Here is a 20,650-nt window from a genome sequence, read left to right as displayed (position 1 = left end):
AGCTAAGTGATGAAAGCTTGGAAATTCTCCTTTTTAAAAAGTTATTATCACTATCATTTATAAATAATCACAAAGCATACTGAGTGTGCAGATAGCATATAAAAGCAATGGCTAAAACCAAACAAGTAGTTTACATAGAAATATTTTCCCCCTGGGCGTTTACTAAAAAACATCAGCAGTAAAGAACTTCACTTTCTCTTTGCATGTATGCTTTTCTTATGATGTCTTACATACATATACACGGTAGCATATAACCAGTTTATTATTATTAGGGAAAAACCCAGAAAAGAAACTAAGAGATAATATCAATATTGCAAGGTCCTTAATTTAATGTTAAAAAGGGAAAGAATCATAGAATCAGTAAGGTTGGAAGGGACCTCTGGAGAGCATCTAGTCCAACCTCCCTGCTCAAGCAGGGTCACCTACAACATGGTAGACAGGGTTGCATGCAGGTGGGCCTTGAAGAACTCCAGAGAAGGAGACTCCATAACCTCTCTGAGCAACCTGTGCCAGGGCTCCGTCACTCTCACAGGGAAGAAATTCCCCCTCACGGTCAGGCAGAACTTCCTGTAGTTCAGTTTCTGCCCATTGTCTCTTGTCCTGTCACATGGGACAACTGGAAAGAGTTTGTCTCCGTCCCCTTGACACCCTCCCTTCAGGTACTTGTACACATTGATCAGATCCCCCCTCAGTCTTCTCTTCCCAGGCTGAAGAGGCCCAGCTCTCGCAGCCGTTCCTCACAGGGCAGGTGCTCCAGCCCTCTGATCATCTTTGTAGCCCTGCGCTGGACTCTGTCCAGTAACTCCATGTCTCTCTTGTAGTGGGGAGCCCAGAACTGGACACAGGACTCGAGATGAGGCCTCGCCAGGGCTGAGTAGAGGGGCAGGATCACCTCCCTCCACCTGCTGGCAACACTCTTCCCAATGCACCCCAGGAGACCATTGGCCTTCCTGGCCACAAGGGCACATTGCTGGCTCATAGAAAGAAACAATGTTGGTCAGAAACATTAAGAAGCATTTCTATTATCAATAAAGACAGATTTCACAGTATTTCCATAGACATTCAGCATTTTTCTCCCTCTCCATTTCTTTTATAAACGTAGCCAGACATTGTTTGATGAAGATTCATATATCAAATATTAAGGACAAAGATACCTTTTTTGCAAAAGTATACCTTTTTAAAGCTGAGAATGAAAATATCCATGTTATGAGCAAAAAATCATGCCACAGATAAACAAAGATATTGCCAAAAATTATGGAAATCCAATGTTATGCAGAATGGGTAAGCCTTACTGATGATCATGAGTAAACCTCACCACTCTTCATAATGAATAAAGTTAGAATCCTACATATTTCTGCCGTGTTGTTTATGTGGAAAATAAGAAAGATTTCTGCAATAATATGGTATAGTATTAATCTACTGCTCCTGAAACTGTAACAACTAACAGTGATAGAAGAATGAAGAAGATCTCTGTTCTAGAAATGGCAAAAAAAAGTATAACACTTTCGCAAAGCTACCAGAAAATGCAGCTAAGTGTAGGGACTGGTAAGGTCTCTGATGAAAGTATATTGGGAAGAAAAAGTCCTGTTCTGTAGACTACTTGTCCTGGAACAAGATGCTGGTGCCATGAGCTGAAAGAGCTTGTACAAATGTCAAGTGTAAAATATTACTTTTCTCTCTCGGATGGTTCCAAGTTTTTATCATCATATTTTGCGTCCTAGTTTTTTTCTTCCCTCACGTGAACATCTCCACCTGGGTTATGCCTAATGTTGATAATACTTTTATTTTGTTTCATTTTGTTTTCATTTTGTTTTTCTGGGCTAGTATTTCAAGAATATTTTCAGTGTTCAGATGCCCTATTACACAACCTCAAAAATCTGTTACTACCTGATTATAAGTGACACAGCAGTAGTTTCTTTATCCTGTCCCCTTGATCCTTTTCTTAAATATCAACATTTTAGCCTATTCAACAGGTACCAAAAGACTTCATCACCTATTAATGTTCCTAGATGCCCAAGAAATTAATACTTTGCTGTTCTGCAACCAAAAACAAAAAAATTCAAGGATAACACTTGAATCAAACTAATTTTTGTCCAATATTTTCTACCGTGGTAAAATTTCTTGCTACTGTTACTTTTGAACCTTTTGTCTCTCCATCATTTCTGGATAACTTTCAGACTCCCAAGCATGAACATCTGGATGATGGAGTGATGATCTAGATTGAACATTGAAATGTTCAGGCTTTAAATCTGGCCTGACAGTGTCCTATTTATCCTCAACTGCACTCAGTTCAGTTTCCAAAAGTGTCAAAAACTGGTAGGCTGATTCTGACCACCCGCACCTGAGCTCCAGCTTCATATGTCCTGTCTTGACTCCATCCAGCTTTGTCTCTAAAGGAAGAGGTTTATCTAGTCTGCTGGATATCAGAGAGCAACGAATGAAATATGCTTTTTTTACTGGCTTTTTCTAATGTACGAAAATCCTTGATTTTCTGTACCTTTCCTATGCATCAATATTTTTGTGAGTGATGCAACATAGTGATGTAGTATACTTTTACATTAACAGTAGAGTTACAATAATAGGAATGCCTATTAAACTCCTCTATAAGAATTTCCAGGAAAAAAGGAGTTAACTACTGATTCTACCATGCTCTTACCAAGATATTTAATGCAGTATATATGTATTTAACATGAATACGCCCATCTAAGAGTTTTTTTCAAAATGAAAAGTACAGCTCCATAATTTAAATTCCAGACAATGCAGCAGTAACAAACTTTTGTTTTGTACTGTTACCAAAACAAATTGGCATATTTTCTGTTACTTGGTACAATGGATGTGAAGAGATGCATCTTGAACATGGAGCTGGCTTCTGCTATGAAACTTGAGAAGAAGATTCTTGTTGCTGTTCTTTGAGTGCCATACATATTATAATAATGTATGTTTTTGTTACTTCTGCTAATTTTCCTGAAGTTCAATGATTGCTGAAACAGATTGTTCACATTAGTAAAAAGGAATAGTCACTGCAGCTATTATTATTTCGATAAGACAAGAATTATGCTACATCTTAGAAAACATGTTTTTGGAAGTCAGATGAATCTATAGTTTTCCAGTGGAAACTGATGTCAGCACCTGGGATTTTCAGTCACCAGAATTCAAACAACTCTGAAGACTGCAATTACCTGACCAGGAATTCTGCAATATCAGGAAATTCAGCAAGAATTATAAGTAGTCATCTCACATATTTTAACATTTTCAAGCTCTTGGAACTTCAGTAGCATTCTCAAAAAGCTGTTGACCCAATTACATCTTATTATGGCTTGTAGATGATTGCCAGTAAGAAACAGTGAATTTTTCAAAAGAATTTTCTTAACTAACAGAAGTATCGTTAGTGTTCAATTTGTTTTAACATTTTCTGTTTTCCTTTATAAACTTTGATAATATCATATGAATCTATTCCCAGCCCTTCCTCACAAAATACTATTCATTTCAAAATTACATGGAGATGATGTGAACAGTCAAGCTTGGTTAGTTCCGAATGCCAGCTCTCCTGGCATTCAGAAGACAGGAAATGATAATGGATTCAAAAGGAAAGATCCATTGTGCAAATGAAGACCCACAACAGAATCTTCCGGAGGACTTGGAAGGATGGTGCTTGGTGTGTGTGTGGGGGGTGACACAGTTGATACAGCACAGGGACAGATATTTTCATTTGTGCTGTGCTCTGGAGCAAGGTTACCCATTCTATCTGGCCTTCCTTGCCCCTTCTCACCCCTTATCCCACCTATTCAGTTCTTTGCACCAGCCACAACTACCTCATCATAGCTTCTGCCTCTGCAGAGCTCTCCCTGGCCCACTGTTTGAGCTCCTTCCCACTTCCCCTGAAATAGCTGGCAGTAGGCAGGACTGCTTATCTTTGTCAGAGTTTATAGTTGGCATCACCTAACATGCACAGAAAGCTGATATTCTGCACATGCTATGGACCAAAAGATGAATAAGGTGCACCTCTGGGTCCTCCCTATCAAACATTTTGGGCAACTTTAACCTAATCCAATGTGGCATACTCCATTAAAAGTGTTTTCTCAGTGAGTTTTAAAGCTGAAGCTGGCTGAAACTCTCGGGTGCAACTTATGTTAGCTTAACGGCTAAGACTCATGTGAGCAGCCTGTTTCAGAACACAAGTTTAAGAACCAGCCATGCCTCTTTTTTTTTTTTTCCATTTTACCTGAAAGTCAACATAATCATTAAAATTAGAACTGTCCTGCCTCTAGGGGTTATGCAGCCCCTTCTGTAGTGCCTTCTCTTCAGATCGGATTCTGGTGGCAATGGCAGCTCCTGCTGCTCCTTTAGTGAAGCAAGGGCAGTAGTCAGGAGGAGAGGAATAAAGAGCTGCTTATTTTCCAGAGACAGCCCAACAGGTAAACAGCCTCTGTTTGTGAGGTGGTGGAACACAACACATAAACTTTGGTTTCTCTAAATAGACAAAAATAAGCATTCAATTTCTTCCTATCCTCCATTCACTTTCTTTTAAATGCATGCGCTTGAGGTAATTCCATGGGAAAAGCAGCAAGGAGCATTTACTCTACCTCATATTTTGTGTCTACCTTTTATAGTCTCATGCCCATTTTCTACAAATGCTGAATTTTCAGCAAAGATAAAAACAAAATAAGATTCTCTTTCTTATCAGCAAGTGCCTTGTCTTATAGAAGAGTACAGGATTGGTGTTGCTGGCATGTCATTACATATTCCTCACTTGTAGCCTACAAAAATATCAAATCAGCTAAAGAAGACAGAATCTTCTGGCAAGCCACTTAAATCTGTGATCTGGAAAATGGTAATGCACATATCATATTAGCCAATTCATAGTGCTTTTGTTACTGTTTTAAAAGATATACAACCATGCAGGAGGAAATTTTAAGCTTATAACCTTCAATTTTCATTTTAAACTTTGATTTTATTTTGAAAAACCTATTGAAAGTGGATGCAGTATTCTATTTTCCTAATGTGAGAACATAATCATTTTCTATTTCTTTAACATTTCCTAGTGTGGTCATTTCCTGCTTGCCTTTATTTTCTTGGTCTTGTTTCCTATATTTGCATATTTTAATTGTATTCAAAGTGCAGGGGATCTCATTTTTTATTTATACTGTAATACTTTTATTTTTCTTGTTATAATGCTAAAAAAACATTAAGAAAGAGAATTCTTGGTACAAGGTGATATGTTTCACTTAGTAAAGCTGTTTTCACTTCTGCAATATCCTGTCTTAAATATGAGTCCAACAGAGAGTAGGAATATGATAAAAATCTGAATTTCTGTTTGGGCAGTGCCTTGAAACTTTGCTACATTTGGTGATGCCTTTAATGTTTTCACTAATTCCACTGAAACACAGGGGGGCCTGTACATGCTTCTACTCCACACAGAACTTATCTACACACATGTAGAATATACTTTATTATGTTACTAGAAATTTGATCTTTCTAAGCAAAAATTTCTTTGGTTAAAAGTAGCTAGAATATTTTTGCTATATAATGATCTGTATATTATATCACCACAAAATGTTACTTCAAAAATGTAAAAAATTGCAATGCTGGGAATTAAAATTAGCATTATATATTTTTTAAGAGAAGCCTCAAACTGACTTTTTTCTTCAAAGGTAGGTTCACTGCTTTCAGTGTGAAACATCATTACATTTACACTGCAATTTTCCTCCCCCTGAAACAACAATAGTTTAAGATTTGATATAATTGCAAACACCAACGTCCCACGAAAGTGCATAAAAAGGCACTCCAAGTGTTCTTAATTAGAAATAATGTGTGGCCTCATGCTTAATTCAGATTTTTATCCTTTGGACAGGAAACTCCCCAGACAGTGACTGTCAGTACAGATTTCTCCAGCTGCTCCATTCGCTCTGAAACCAAAGCCTGTAAGTAGGCAGATCCTCCCAGAGCAAACTCCTCATTTGGAGAGGCGGCGCGGAGAGGTCTGCCGGCCCACGTGTCCCTGAGCAGCGTCCCTTAGGAAGGTTCCTAGGGGAGCCTGCTGTGAACTTCACACAGTCATCAAACTGAGGATGATCTAGGAATGGACCAACAGTTGCGGTGTTTTGTATCTAGGAATGCAACAGCCCCTCCATTTCTGATCACAGCAATCTTGAAATCAAAATGTCAAGATAGCACAGTTACCCTAATTCAGTAACACATGTGATTTCATAGGTAAAAGACATAACTAACTACTGTTTATTCTGTGTTGTAAAAGCAAAGCCAGTCTTCTGTGTCACTTTCTTACAGGCTATGTAATAAAACTCAGAAATTATTTAATACCTTGTCTGCTTCATTTCATGGTATTTCCTGTGGAAGAATGCAAATGGGTCAAGCTCAGAAAATAGGACAGCAGTTGCATTGCTGTACTGCTGGGGGAGACAGGTAACATTTCCACAGATGATCTGATTATCAGCAAATTAGCACGAACAGAACAAACAGCAGCAATTCAGGTGTTACTGAAAAAAAGGTGTTTCCAGAAAATGCCATAAATGCAGTAGTAAAGGAAGAAAAAGGGCAATTATTTGTTACCTATGCAACAATGGTTATCTTGCTTTAAATTAAAAATGACTGAAAGAGCTGGGAAATTAGCAGCTGAATAAGTTACATGCTTTAGAAACAATTTTTATACCAATATTTTCAAGTACAAAAGGAAAGGAAGAAAGCTTGTTCTCCACAAATTCTGAACTTGTAATTATTTCATTTTCAGTTATCTGTTCTTGTCTAAAAATGTTATCAAGATTCTTTCAATTCTCCTAAAGACTACCATTACAAGAAAACTTTGATTCACATAAAAGAAAGAATGACTTAGGTGCCTAATGGTAGAAATGTCAAAATTCTGCAGGTACCAAAAGGCTGAAAAAGTCCTTATTTACATGAGGTAGAGAATAGGTTTCTACTGCTTTTATTCATTCCTTTTCCCAGGGAAAAAAAAAAAAAAAAAAAAAAAAAAAAAAGATGATAACATCTAGAAAGTCCATGTATTACAATAACATGCTACAACTATCTTATTTTTAATAAAAAACAACGAAAAATAAATTCTCAGACAATATTTTAAAACAATGCTTAATAACTTCACATAGTAGAGATGAATGGAGGTGAATAAAGAGTAGAGAACATACTAGCAAATTAATGGCTATACAAAATATTTATATAGTTATTTAAAACTGTTTTCCTACTAATTTTTTGAGGCAACTAATGCTCAACAGACTCTATAATATACTTCCCCAAGCAGTGATGTTAATTTTAAATAAACAGACTTGTGAAATATATATCTACTCTCTGCTCAGTAACAGAAGAAACTCAATAACTCTTCTAAAGTCATGATTTGGGGATAACTGACAGCTTCAACACTAAGTAGCTTTACAGAGATTGAACAGTAGTTATTAAAACTGGTTTGTGATTAAAAAAAAACCTCCTTCCCTATCTCAACAAGCTCTATTCTTACTTATCTTCCCTCTAGATATAACCAAGGCATATCTTAAGTTGTCATTTAATCACACTTTGAATCTGCTCTTAATCAATAATCACAAAAAAAAAAAAAAATCCATATCGCTTTACAATTTCACAAAGTGCTCAAGAAGTGTTTGAGATGTAGGATGCTTATAGATGATACACTACATAAATGAGCAAACAAGCAACAGGATGGATACCGGTTCAGGATCTTATCTAGCAGATATCTGCATCCTCAACATTAAACACATGAATCACAGATTTCTTACACTCTTAACACTGAATGTGTTTAAAGCTTACAGGCACCACTGTTTTGGAAACATAATTTCACTTCTTCCTGAGGTGGTAAAATTCAACAAAACAGTTCAGGAGGGCTGAAGAACAATTAGTCCAGAATTGTTTCCCCACTTCTCTCTGAATTCACCTGCTGCTTTTCCCTCAAAATGCTGTTTGCCTTCAATTTCAAAAACACTTCAGCAAATTAGCCCACAACAAATAAAATTACTTCTTTTTTTTCTTCTCTGGTCTTTCCATACTAACTATATATTTTTCCAAAAATTGCCGTCATGCAGTAGCTAGTTCATAACTTCAGCTAAGTTCTTGGCATTGCATGGTTCTTCCAAGAGCACGCAGGCCAAAAGTATTCCACAGTCTATTTTCCTTTACATGAGTATGTTTCTGTATCATGAAAACAGTCCTATCTCCCCACAATTTTTGTCCTGCCATCTATCATTCAAAGACAATCTATATGTTTCCAAGCTAACACAGACAACCCACATTTAGAGGAATGTGTGCAATAACATCAATATCCATTTCCAGTTTTTGGTTAAACAAACTTCTGAAATACATTTCTGACTATGTAATCTATGACGTGTACCACAATCCAACCGAAGCAAAAAGCTTTATTGAACTTCAGTTATTTGGAAGTGAGAGTGCATCCAAATGCTGGTTGTCTCATACTATCCATCTACTGCATCTACTATGTTACTTGCAAATGCTGTCCTCATGTATAATGGGGTGATCTCTTTTTGTCAAAAGTCCAAGGGCGGAGGGAAGAATATGAAAGGTAAAAATACAGAAAAAATTTTGTCAGACATTCATGAAGGAAGAGTCCATTCTTTCTGGTTACATTTCTTCTGTAAGTCAGTTTAGTTCAGAAGAAAGAAATTGATCTACAGAAGAAATGTTGGGGAGGATAATTCAATAACGACAATAAAAATGCTTAACAAATTAAAATTCTATGAAAGAAAAACAGAACAACTTTTAAAGGAAATATTTCACTGGACTTCAGCAGGACAGAATGAGCTTTGCAAAAAAACCCTTTCTAAATAAAACTGAGTCTGGTACCTATACACTGAGGATTTGGGGGAATGAAACTGAATTTATTACTTGCAGTATTGATATTCTCCCCCCTTTCTCTCTCTCTCTCTCTCTCTCTCTCTCTCTCTCTTTTTTTTTTTTTTTTTTTTTTTAATACTCAGATCTCCTGGCTGTTGTAGTAGCAATATTGCTATAATATTAGTCATAGCATCTGTATTGCTAATCTTAAAAAATTATGAGGAATAACAGTTCCAACAGGTTGGGGTGAGGAGAGCATAAATTTTCTCTCTCACTCTCACCTTAAAAGGACTTTCTAATGGATGCTATAAAAATGTCCTTCCCTGCAGCAAGAGTCAGAGTAGCTTCACAGCACAGGATATGGCCAATATACAAGCTAGGAGAAAAGGAGCCAGAAAACATCAGTATTCTTTTGGGCAACATTATCTCTTCCAACTCCCAGCATCTTCCTGACAGTTTCTTACTTGGTTTCTTTTCATACAAGAGATTAAACAGTATCTTATTAAAATTTTCGTTCTGGTTAGTTGTCAGTTAAAGTTCACTGCTAACTTTGATTAATGAATGTTTAATGGAGAGTAAAGAATGGCTCTCTTGAATATATATAAATTAAGTGACAAATGTTCAAAGACACAAACTTTTGCAGTTAGAAGCTCCAAGACTAATTTCACTGACTTATTTAATATATAATTATAAAATAAAATATACTAGAAAAAATGTGAAACCCTATCTTCAAACATTGATTGAGATCATATTTGTCTGGCTCTAACTTCAAATGGATCCCTCAAGGGATGAAGTATCTGAGACCTCATTTCCCAACTACAGTTCAGCATATGATTTAAATGAATCTAAACTTTATACTAAATATGATCAAAGAGACCAAGATGGATGGGGAAATTTATCAATTTCTCTGAGAAAAGGGACATATTATTAAAACAAGTATGTTTATACAAGGTGACTGTTTTTTTCACTTGTTTGTTTAAAAAATGTTACAAACTTAATTACTGAGCTAAAAAGTTATTAAGAAATCTAAATCAAAGAGAAGTCTAATCTATAATTTTCAAAGTAACGGTTTATCTACAGATTCTATTCTGTTGAGGGCATATTTATAATCCCCAAATATAAATGATTATTATTAGCATAACCTTCATAATTTTGCTTTTTATCTGTATCAGAAATACTTTTTTGTACAATTGTGGGTTCTGCTCACACTACCAGAACACACTGATTCTTTGTTTAAAAGATGCTGGTAATATACTCTTGGCAATACTTCTTACAGTACAAATTGCATAAATTATTTCTGTTCACTCTGGTTTCTCACATGTACATTACCAGCTGGAAAACTTTTAAGTTTGAAGAGCAGTAAGCGGACATGCACAAGGATTTAATCCTTTCAAATATGATGTTAAATGACTAAGCAGATCATAAGCCTGTAATAAAGGAATATTCATACAGGAAGTTCTGTAGCACTATTATTTTTTTTTGCATCTGTTAAAAATAATGAAAGACCTTTGAAAAGTTTCTGCTCATAAAACTTACAGTCTCACATAAGCAAATCAATTGTTTGTTTTACTGCCATGTTGAATAGCCCCTTAAACTAAGTTGTGTGCATGTCTGTGTATATAAATATATTGTGGATGTGCCTAGTACCATCAGTAACCATCCTCGTCATATGAGAGGAAACCAAGTGATGGTATGTCACACGTTGTTACTTTTCAAAGTGGTGAACAGAGTTTGAATCACATGATGTGAGATAATATATACTGTAGTGGAATGTGCTATAGATGTCCACTGCCTCTTTTGCTTCCTTTCCTCAATTCCCTTCCTATGGTCACAACAGTTTGTTAACAAAAGCACCTGAAACATGCATACTTAAAAATTCATTACAAAGAGAACTTCTTACAGTCAAAGACAGACAACTGCTTTCTTCTGTCTTCTGGGGAGCACCAGCGTAAAGGAGACCCCATGCACCCATTCCAGTACTGGATCTGGAGCGTGCTAAATTCCTTCTATCTTGTGTCAATAAGGAAGGGAATCATTTCACTTTGGTTGTACTTCTGCACGGAACTGCAATATGAAATTGATAAGAGTTTCTAATAGTAGTAAAAGAGTCTTTTTCCTTCATATATCTTTAATATACATGGAAGCTTCTTTTATAATGGAGATCTGTGTGCGATCTCATTGCAATCACGGAGACATGGTGGGATAGCCCACATGACTGGAATGCTGCCATGAATGGATATGTGCTTTTTAGGAAAGACAGGCCACGAAGGCGGGGTGGTGGAGTTGCTCTTTATGTGAGAGCAACTGGAATGCATCGAGCTCTGCCTAGGCGGGGAGAACGAGGAGGCAGTTGAGAGCTTATGGGTAAAGATCTAAGGGCAGGCTAGCATGGGGGACACTGTTGTGGGTGTCTACTACAGGCCACCTGACCAGGAAGAGAAGGTTGATGAGGCCTTCTACAGACAGCTGGAAGTAGCCTCACGAACACAGGCCCTGATTCTCATGGGGAACTTCAACCACCCTGACATCTGCTGGAGGGACTACACAGCAAGGCACAAACAGTCCAGGAGGCTCCTGCAATGCATTGATGACAACTTCTTCTCACAAATGGTGGAGGAGCCTACGAGGAAGGGTATCCTGCTGGACATTGTCCTTATCAACAGAGAGGGACTGGTTAGAGATGTGAAGGTTGGGGGCAGACTTGGCTGCAGCGACCATGAGATGGTGGAGTTCAGGATCCAGCAGGAAAGAAGTAAGACAGTAAGCAGGATTGCAACCTGGACTTCAGGAGAGCGGACTTTGAGCTCTTCAGAGACCTAATTGGAGGAATCTCATGGGTTAAGGCCCTAGAAGGAAGGGGGGTCCAGGAGAGCTGGCTAGTATTCAAACATCACTTCCTCCAAGCTCAATAGCGATGCATCCCTATGAGTGAGAAGTGCAGCAAGAGGGGCAGGAGACCTGCATGGGTGAGCAAGGAGCTCCTGGCCAAATTCAGACAGAAGAAGAAAGTACACAGAATGTGGAAGAGGGGACAGGCTACTTGGGAGAATTAAAGGAATGCAGCCAGAGTATGTAGAGATGCTGCGAGGAAGGCTAAGGCCAGCTGGAATTGGGTCTGGCAAGGGACGTTAAGGACAACAGGAAGGGCTTCTTCAAATACCTGAGGAGGACTAGGGAAAATGTGGGCCCACTACTGAATGGGGTGGGGGCCCTGGTGACAAGGGAGACAGAGAAGGCAGAATTACTGAATGCCTTCTTTGCTTCAGTCTTCACTGCTAAAGGCAGCCCCCAGGAATCCTGCAGCCTGGACGTGAGGGAGAAAGTCCAGAGAAGGGAAGACTTTCCTTTGGTTGAGAAGGAAAGGATTAGAGACCTTCTGGGCAGGCTAGACAACCACAAATCCATGGGCCAGATGGGATGCACCCACAGGGACTGAGGGAGCTGGTGAATGTTGTTGCCAGGCCGCTCTCCATCATCTTTGAAAGGTCCTGGAGAGCTGGAGAGGTGCCTGAGGACCGGAAGAAAGCCAATGTCACTCTAGTCTTCATGAAGGGCAAGAAGGAGGACCCAGGCAACTACAGGCTGGTCAGCCTCACCTCCATCCCTGGAAAGGGGATGGAACAGCTCATTTTCGATGTCTTCTCCAGGCATGTAGAGGAAAAGAAGGTGATCAGGAGTAGTCAGCATGGATTCACCAAGGGGAAATCCTGCTTAACCAATCTGATAGCCTTCTCTGATGGCATGACTGGCTGGGGAGATGAGGGGAGAGCAGTCGACATTGTGTACCTTGACTTCAGCAAGGCTTTTGACACTGTCTCCCATAACACCCTCCTAGAGAAGCTCAGCAAGTGTGGGTTAGACGAGCGGACAGTGAGGTGGATTGAGAACTGTTTGAAAGGCAGAGCTCAGAGGGTTGTCATCGGTGGCGTGGAGTCTAGTTGGAGGCTTGTGGCTAGTGGCATCCGCCAGGGCTCAGGACTGGGTCCCATCCTGTTCAACTTCTTCATCAATGACCTGGGTGAGGGGACAGAGAGCCTCCTCAGCAAGTTTGCTGATGATACAAATCTGGGAGGAGTGGCTGACACACCAGAGGAATGTGCTGCCATTCAGAGAGACCTGGACAGGCTGGAGAGCTGAGCGGAGAGGAACCTCGTGAGGTTCAACAAGGGCAAGTGGAGAGTCCTGCACCTAGGGAAGAATAACCCTAGGTACCAGTATAAGCAAAGGGGCTGACCTTCTGGAGAGCAGCTCTGCAGAGAAGGACCTGGGAGTGCTGGTGGATGACAAATTGATCATGAGCCAGCAATGTTTCCTTGTGGCCAAGAAAGCCAATGGTCTCCTGGGGTGCATTAGCGAGAGTGTTGCCAGCAGGTCGAGGGAGGTGATCCTGCCCCTCTACTCAGCCCTGGCGAGGCCTCATCTCGAGTCCTGTGTCCAGTTGTGGGCTCCCCACTACAAGAGAGACATGGAGCTACTGGAGAGAGTCCAGTGTAGGTCTATGAAGACGGTCAGAGGGCTGGAGCACCTGCCCTATGAGGAACGGCTGCGAGAGCTGGGCCTCTTCAGCCTAGGGAAGGGAAAACTGAGGGGGATCTTATCAGTGTGTACAAGTACCTGAAGGGAGGGTGTCAAGGAGACGGGGACAAACTCTTTTCTGTTATCCCATGTGACAGGACAAGAAGCAATGGGCAGAAATTGAAGCACAGGAAGTTCCTCCTGACCGTGAGGGGGAATTTCTTCCCTGTGAGAGTGACGGAGCCCTGGCAGAGGTTGCCCAGAGAGGTTATGGAGTCTCCTTCTCTGGAGATCTTCAAGGCCCACCTGCATGCAACCCTGTCTAACATGCTGTAGGTGACCCTGCTTGAGAAGGGAGGTTGGACTAGATGATCTCCAGAGGTCCCTTCCAACCTTACTGATTCTATGATTCTATAATGGGCAAACACCATGAGAGCTCCCCCAGGTCTGTTACACAAGGCTCTAGCAGTAGACCTATTTCTAAGAAGAGTAGGTGGAAATATTTGAAAGACTCATAAAAACAGACAATTCTGCAACTATAAAATACATCTTGGAGCCGGGAAGTCCAAGCATAATGTGCAGGACCACAAATACAGAAAATAATCCGTTAGTGCACTAGTTTGAAAAAACAATGCTGGACTAAGCTGATAGTTTGCCCCTAAGAACCAAGGGCTACTCTTTTCAGGAACCAGATTAATTTACTTTAAAAATGCTTTTACATAACACAAATACAAGATGACATGTGCCAGCAAGACGCAGTCTGAGCCTCAGTGAGAAAAAGTGATGATTAGTTTACATACAAGTAGTTACATAACAGATACACTGATCTCTGACTTCTCTTATCATCCCTACGATCATTCATGAATGGCAACCTTGTCTACCATGGTCTAGGTGACCCTGCTGAGCTGGGAGGTTGGACTAGATGATCTCTGGAGGTCCCTTCCAGTCTTACTGATTCTATGATTCTATGATTGGTTTCTAGAAGCATTCACATGACATATTTTGTATGATACATTTTGCTAAATTTTCTGAATGATATCAATATTTAAAAGTTAAACTTATGATCAGAAATTAAAATTATCAGATTAAATTAAAAAATTCTGAAGATAGAAAGACTTTATTTTATTGACACAACTCCCCAGAATAATACAACATATGAAGCTGAATTCAGAAAGATCTTTTTTTCAGAAAGTAAGATGGATACCGGAAGAGCAAAATACTTAAATATTGTCAGAATAGATGATTAATTTCAACTGCAGAATAGTCAAATATTTTCCTTCACTTTAAACACAGTATTTCCTTCATATCAGATACTGCAAAAAGGAAAATAGGTTAAATAATCTGATTTCCTCAGGAATAGTTGTATAAAACAAAGATCTGTGTTAAAGATATTCTGCAATTTGGCTGACTTGTATGTATATTTTTTATAATAAACAGGTACCAACTGTCCTGCTATTTAGAAATAAAATGAAACACATATGTAGTCGTGATCCTGAGAAATGATAAACTGCTATCCTCAAACCTTGTGGCAAGACATCAATAGCTAGGCAAAGAGGAAGACAGCCAAAAGGCCAAAAACATTAGAGGCTAATACAGCCTACTGTTAAGCTTTGTTTCATGTATTCCTGTGTGAACATCTGGGAATTAATCTAGTGATGAGAATTCTCTGATCCCTCAATCATGTAATTAAACTTGTCTGCCCCAGGTTATCAGAAAGAGTCCATCAGTGTTTAGTTATACCTGTATCTTTAACATATGTCAGTGGAAGCAGGATCTGCATACCTAAGAGTAGATTTTGACCCATTATATTTAAACAGAAAAGGTACAATATATACATGTAAAATTTTAGTTTATAAATCAAGTACTGCTGTTCAACTGCACCTTGAATTCTTATAAGAATCTCCTACTACAAGTCCAAATCAAGGAAGTGACAAAAACTTTGTTTTCCTCTGCTATTTTACTGTGCCTTCATGTGTTAGTGAAGTGTTAAAAAATTACACTTTACAACATTTGTCTAGTCCTGTATCAAAATGCAAGATTATATCCATGAGTAAAAGTGCAGTGAAGAATTTAGATAATTCCTTTTTGCATTACTCAGAAAAATAGTACTTCTGTTGAATTTTATTGTATCAAATAAACTGTATGGGAATGGTTAGCCATTTCCTACACACAACCTTAAAAATAGTAATGTGGCAAGTAGCCAATAAATAGCAGAATAAATAGTCAATAACAAAGTTATTTAAATCCTAGGTAAATCCTAGTTTATTCTTAACTGTTATGGTTCTTCTTAATTTTTGAAGTCATCCTCTAAAAAAACATTGAAACTGGAAGGAAAAACTCATGCATTTGATCTTGCTATTTTTGCTAAATCTAGACCAAAAGCAAGAGAGTTCATTTGAAATCTTTATATACACAAATAAACACATTTTTTAGAAATGCAATAGGTACTTCATGCATTTAGACATTGGCTCTGTTTATGACATCAAATTATTACTAAAGTTTATACATATACCAAAATAACATATCTTATTCTGCTCACAGAGATCTACCAAGGTTAGGAAACGTTTGATAGAGGACAAAATGGGAGAAAGAAGACTTGCATTCTGGAAAAAAAAAAGGGGGGGGATATGAAATAACAATATGCTGGGTTTTTTTCCTTGGTAACTCAAAATGAGAAGTGCGGAGGTTGAAGCAAACATGGGTGATGGCCCTTCCCCACCCACCCACACCTCTGCATATGATTCCTACTTCTTCATCCTTCTTTTTCATGTTGTAAATATGGCTGCAGATTTGTTTAAAAACATATATACACATTATAAACATTAATAAGGAGATCAATAGATTTATGACCTGCTAGAGACATGAGTTTATATGCTTCCAAATATGATTGAAATCGGTACCTCACAGAATCTAAATCCACTACATTTATTTCCCCAAAGAAATAAACAAAGACAAAATATGGTCCATGCTGAATGATGTTAGTCAACAATGCATACAAGAAACAGGACTAATTTCTAGAAAAAAACAATAGTAAATGAATCCCCTGATGTTCAGAACAATATTATTAAGTGTTGCTCAAGATATCAAGAATTCAATTAGTGTATCTCAGGGAACAAATGCAGCTAAATCTCCAGGCAGGACTGTTACAAGATAAATGTCTGTAACAGCCTCCCATTTTATTGCTGCTTTTGCGGCTTTGGGGAAGGAGCTGACCTTTAAGTAATGTACAGAATATACATAGGCAACATATCAAATTAAACAGATGATTTCCTGTTTTTAACATATGGCATTTTTATAAACTGTTCAATAAAAGACTATTAAACTTTTATAGAATATTAAAAATTTTGGAGAATTTAAAAATGTTAATCCTATAATTAATAGTCACTGACATACTTTCTTTGCATGTGCAAGACAGTGATATTCTAAACCTATTGCTGTGAACTTTTACAGTAATAGACAACCATCTGCCTTCATGCTAAACCAGAAACATCAGGCTCTTTTTCCACTCGTGTAGGGAGGGATACCACAATAAAGCTGATAAGACAGCTTAGTCTTATAACAAATTGTAATAAAGTCTTAAAAATGAATTGTTTTGTGGAAGAAAGAATGAATACATTTCATATTAAATTCAAAGCTTATTTACCCCAAAGGGCAAATAAAAAAGAATACACTGTTTAGTCATGACTTTCTGAATTGTCCTTTACTGTACTCCCTATCTATACAGGCTCTTCCTTTCTGTTGGATGATCTAGCACTCAGTTCTGAGCAATAAACATTAGAGTTTATGCTGGCAGCAAATTTTCTACATTTTATTTAAAGGAAAGCCTGTAGAAGCTACTCATTTCCAGACAACTTTGTTAGGTAATAATAAAAAACTGAAAATACTGAAAGCAGTGTTTCAAAGGGAATTGAGGCCTCAGGTCGTTGCACATATATAGACTAGATGATCCATTTGCATACTTCAGCATAAATCCAGTGATGGTATCTCCAATTTGACTTATTTGTAGAGACATTGATTGATATCCCTAATTTGCTGCTTCCTTAGAAAAACAGAGATGGATTTCCAGCTTTCAAAATTGCCATTTAAGCACATTTCAGATTGCAGAGTCATCCAATTGTTTGGAGTAAATACACATGGGCACTATGTACTATTACTTATGCACATTCCTACTAAGAACATCTGGTAAACCTATTTGGTTGGCCCTAACATAAGCATAATGACACTTCTGACTTGAACATTTTTCTCCAGGGGTATAACAAGCTGTGAAGTTTGTTAGTGAAGGAGCAATATAATAGCAAAGTGCAATATTGTGTATAATATAATGCTATCAAGTTGAACCACATGGCATTCACTTGCTTTCATTCCAGAAGATACTCTTATACACTGTCAGGAATATATAGTTGTTACAAGGAAACCAAATAATTTATCTTAAATTACATACAAAAAGCAAAGCAAAACAAAACAAAAAACAAATACACGCATTCTAATGAAGACAAGACACCCACAAATATTCTTGTATATAAGATGCCATATATGCCATGTTGACTGTTAATATGCCAGTTGAGTATACAATATATTTTGTTGTTTCTTAGCAAGAAAAATGAAATGTAGTAGTGGTAGTTGTTAGGCAGATCACTAGGATGAATAATAAGTATGTATTACTGAAATCTACGGGAATACATTCTAGCGTGATAAGAACAGCTAGTTCATGAGAAGATCGCTCTGAGGAGAGTCAATTTCCTTGACTTGAATAAAATTTCTGGATTCTACCATTTACTTTCTCTCTTGCAGGGTCTGTGGTAAACAATTATAAAATGATTCCATTCTTTATAAAATGCTTCCCATACTTCTTGAAGAACTGGACTCTGATTGTCAGAGCGTTACAGTTCAGCTGGACAGTTTCTGGTCTCATTACACTAAATTATCAATCTTGTGGAAACATTAGGATTACATAATATTACATTATGTTTCAATTACTCTTCAGTCACTACATAGAGCATAAATCAAATCTGAACCTGATTTACAGAAAAATATAATGAGATTGCACATATTCTAGGTTGTGGTTGCCCCAAAGAGCTGCCAATAAACTTGTTGCACACAGCAGTCCTGACTGAGCAGAAGTTCTGAGCATTAAGCTGTAAGCTATTCAGTGTATTGAAGGTGGAGTTGCTTAATGTAAAAGCAGAACCCTGTAAAGAAAAGAACTCCTTAATCCATCTTCTCCATACCAAAGGGAAAAAAAGATAAATGTTCTTCTTCCATAACTATTAATATAGAGTCTATGCAGAAGATGGATCACAGTTAAATCTCATCATCAAGTATGTCTGCAAGTTTCAGCAATGCAAATGGTATCTCTTCTAAATTTAGAAAAAAAGAAAAGATATATCTCATGAAAACTAAACAACTTAACCATTCAAAGAATGATAAGGTTATACAAGTATAGTTATATTCTCAAAAGAGCTACCTGATTAGGTTTTTCTAAAGCTTATAGTCCAATTTAGCTGAATGGGACAGCTACCAGTGCAAATAAATAGGATGGTTCAGTCCTAATCACCAGAGATGCAGTTACAACTGTCACTAACTGTAACAGTCCTCTGCTTTTACTTTGTTCACTAAGTAGTCATAATTCAGTCATGTTTTCGCATTTGATTTTTTAATCAGAGTCACAGAAAGAGAAAGAGGGGGACCACTTCATTTATCTGGTAAGTGTGCAAAATTCCCCTGAAAATGTAGTCAGAAGAGATTCAATTATTATTATATATATATTCCATTATATGAACTCATCAGGGCTGTACTGATTAAATTTCAAAGGTCAAAATGGTTTAGGATGTATTTTTGAATGAACAACTTAAAAATAGCTGTTTCTGTCAATGGTATGGAAGCTACTTGTACCAGGTCTGTGGCACAATGAGGTGAGTGCTCAGCCCAAATAATGTGATGCAGACACAGATCATGTGAGTCTTCATTAAAAATACCAAAGAGTTGATAAGTTCTGGAGGCAGATAGATCACTAGTTAGGTAAGACTAAAACAGAATAAAGCAGCAGCCAGACCCATACTAGTGGAATCCAGAAAATCTATCAGCCAACACTGATTGGCTGTCCCACGTGTACTCTGATATGGCCCTATTACTGTCTATCAAACTCCTCTCCAAATTTAACATTGCTTACTCCCAGAAGAAAAAAACACCCCTGTTCCCATCCAAAATAGAGCAGATGATGTTGATACAGAGGATGCCAGATGAATATTTTTGGAAGACAGAGGGGAATTCTAGCATTTCAAATGTATGTAAACAAGCAAAACACTTCAAAATGATTCTGAACTGCCAATGAATCTGTTATCTTTGGAGGAAACACACTTCTTTTTTTGGTCTATTGTCTTATGGTGCAGTTTGCACAGTTGCAGTGTATTGAAAGTAAGTGCAAAGAGTATGCCTAGATACTAAATGTATAAAAGATATTCCCAGAATTCAATTTTAACACTGATAATTTGAAAATATATGCATATGATTTAATTTATCGCAAACTTGGGAAGGGTTGAGAGGTAAAATATTCTCTGATATCTACAGTAACACACACTGTAAGCATTTTTTTAGAGTTTAACAGTCATTGTTTTTGCATATAATGAATGTAATGACCTGCTTTCAGTCAGTAATACAAGGTGATATTAGCTCAGATACACTGATGATCTGGCAAGGGCATTTTTTGCTCTGTCTGTATTTCATACTTTGGGAAATTCAAGATAGAAGACTATTACAGTTATATAATAATCTGAACAATTTTTTTCTTCTCCTGTACACCATTAATGCCCTTTAAGACTAATGAGAATTATCCACTGTCATTTATAAGCCACTGTAACTTAAAAGTTTTTGAAATCAGCTATAAAATCTATTCTGAAAAATAACTTTCTGAAAGGCAGTAATGCAAAGTGAGTAGGATTACAAAGCAGAAAAGCTATCAATTGTTGATCAGTTTGTCTGATAGCCTTGACTTTTCTTACAAGGGAACTAAAATTATTCAAAGGTTTCATTTTTATTTAAATTTCAATTTAATTATGTTCATTTGACTAATCTGTGCATTCTACATTTTAAGCAGCAGTAATACAATAAAAATATAAATGAACTGCAGAGTAAAAATAACTTTTCAGTAAAAGATCAGCCGCACTGGCAAAAAAACCTATCTGTAGAAAAGAAAAACATATCTTGTGGGGAAATATTTTCCTTAATTTTGTAATTTTTTCTCTTACAGGAATAGCACGTTGCATAACATACATTAATATTGTGATATTCCGTAATATTTTTCATAAACTCA

The 20,650-nt window shown here is 37.5% G+C and overlaps 1 protein-coding gene across 1 annotated transcript in view; it reads right to left on the bottom strand.

The window, feature by feature from the left end:
* Positions 1-20,650, bottom strand: part of EYS (eyes shut homolog) — an 872,934-nt gene that overhangs the window by 200,337 nt on the left and 651,947 nt on the right. The window lies entirely within an intron of this gene.

This window comes from Rhea pennata, chromosome 3, assembly GCF_028389875.1.
Source record: "Rhea pennata isolate bPtePen1 chromosome 3, bPtePen1.pri, whole genome shotgun sequence".
In the NCBI taxonomy this organism is placed as follows: Eukaryota; Metazoa; Chordata; class Aves; order Rheiformes; family Rheidae; genus Rhea; species Rhea pennata.
Note: the sequence above shows the minus strand (reverse complement) of the source record. Positions and strands in the feature narration are given on the sequence as shown.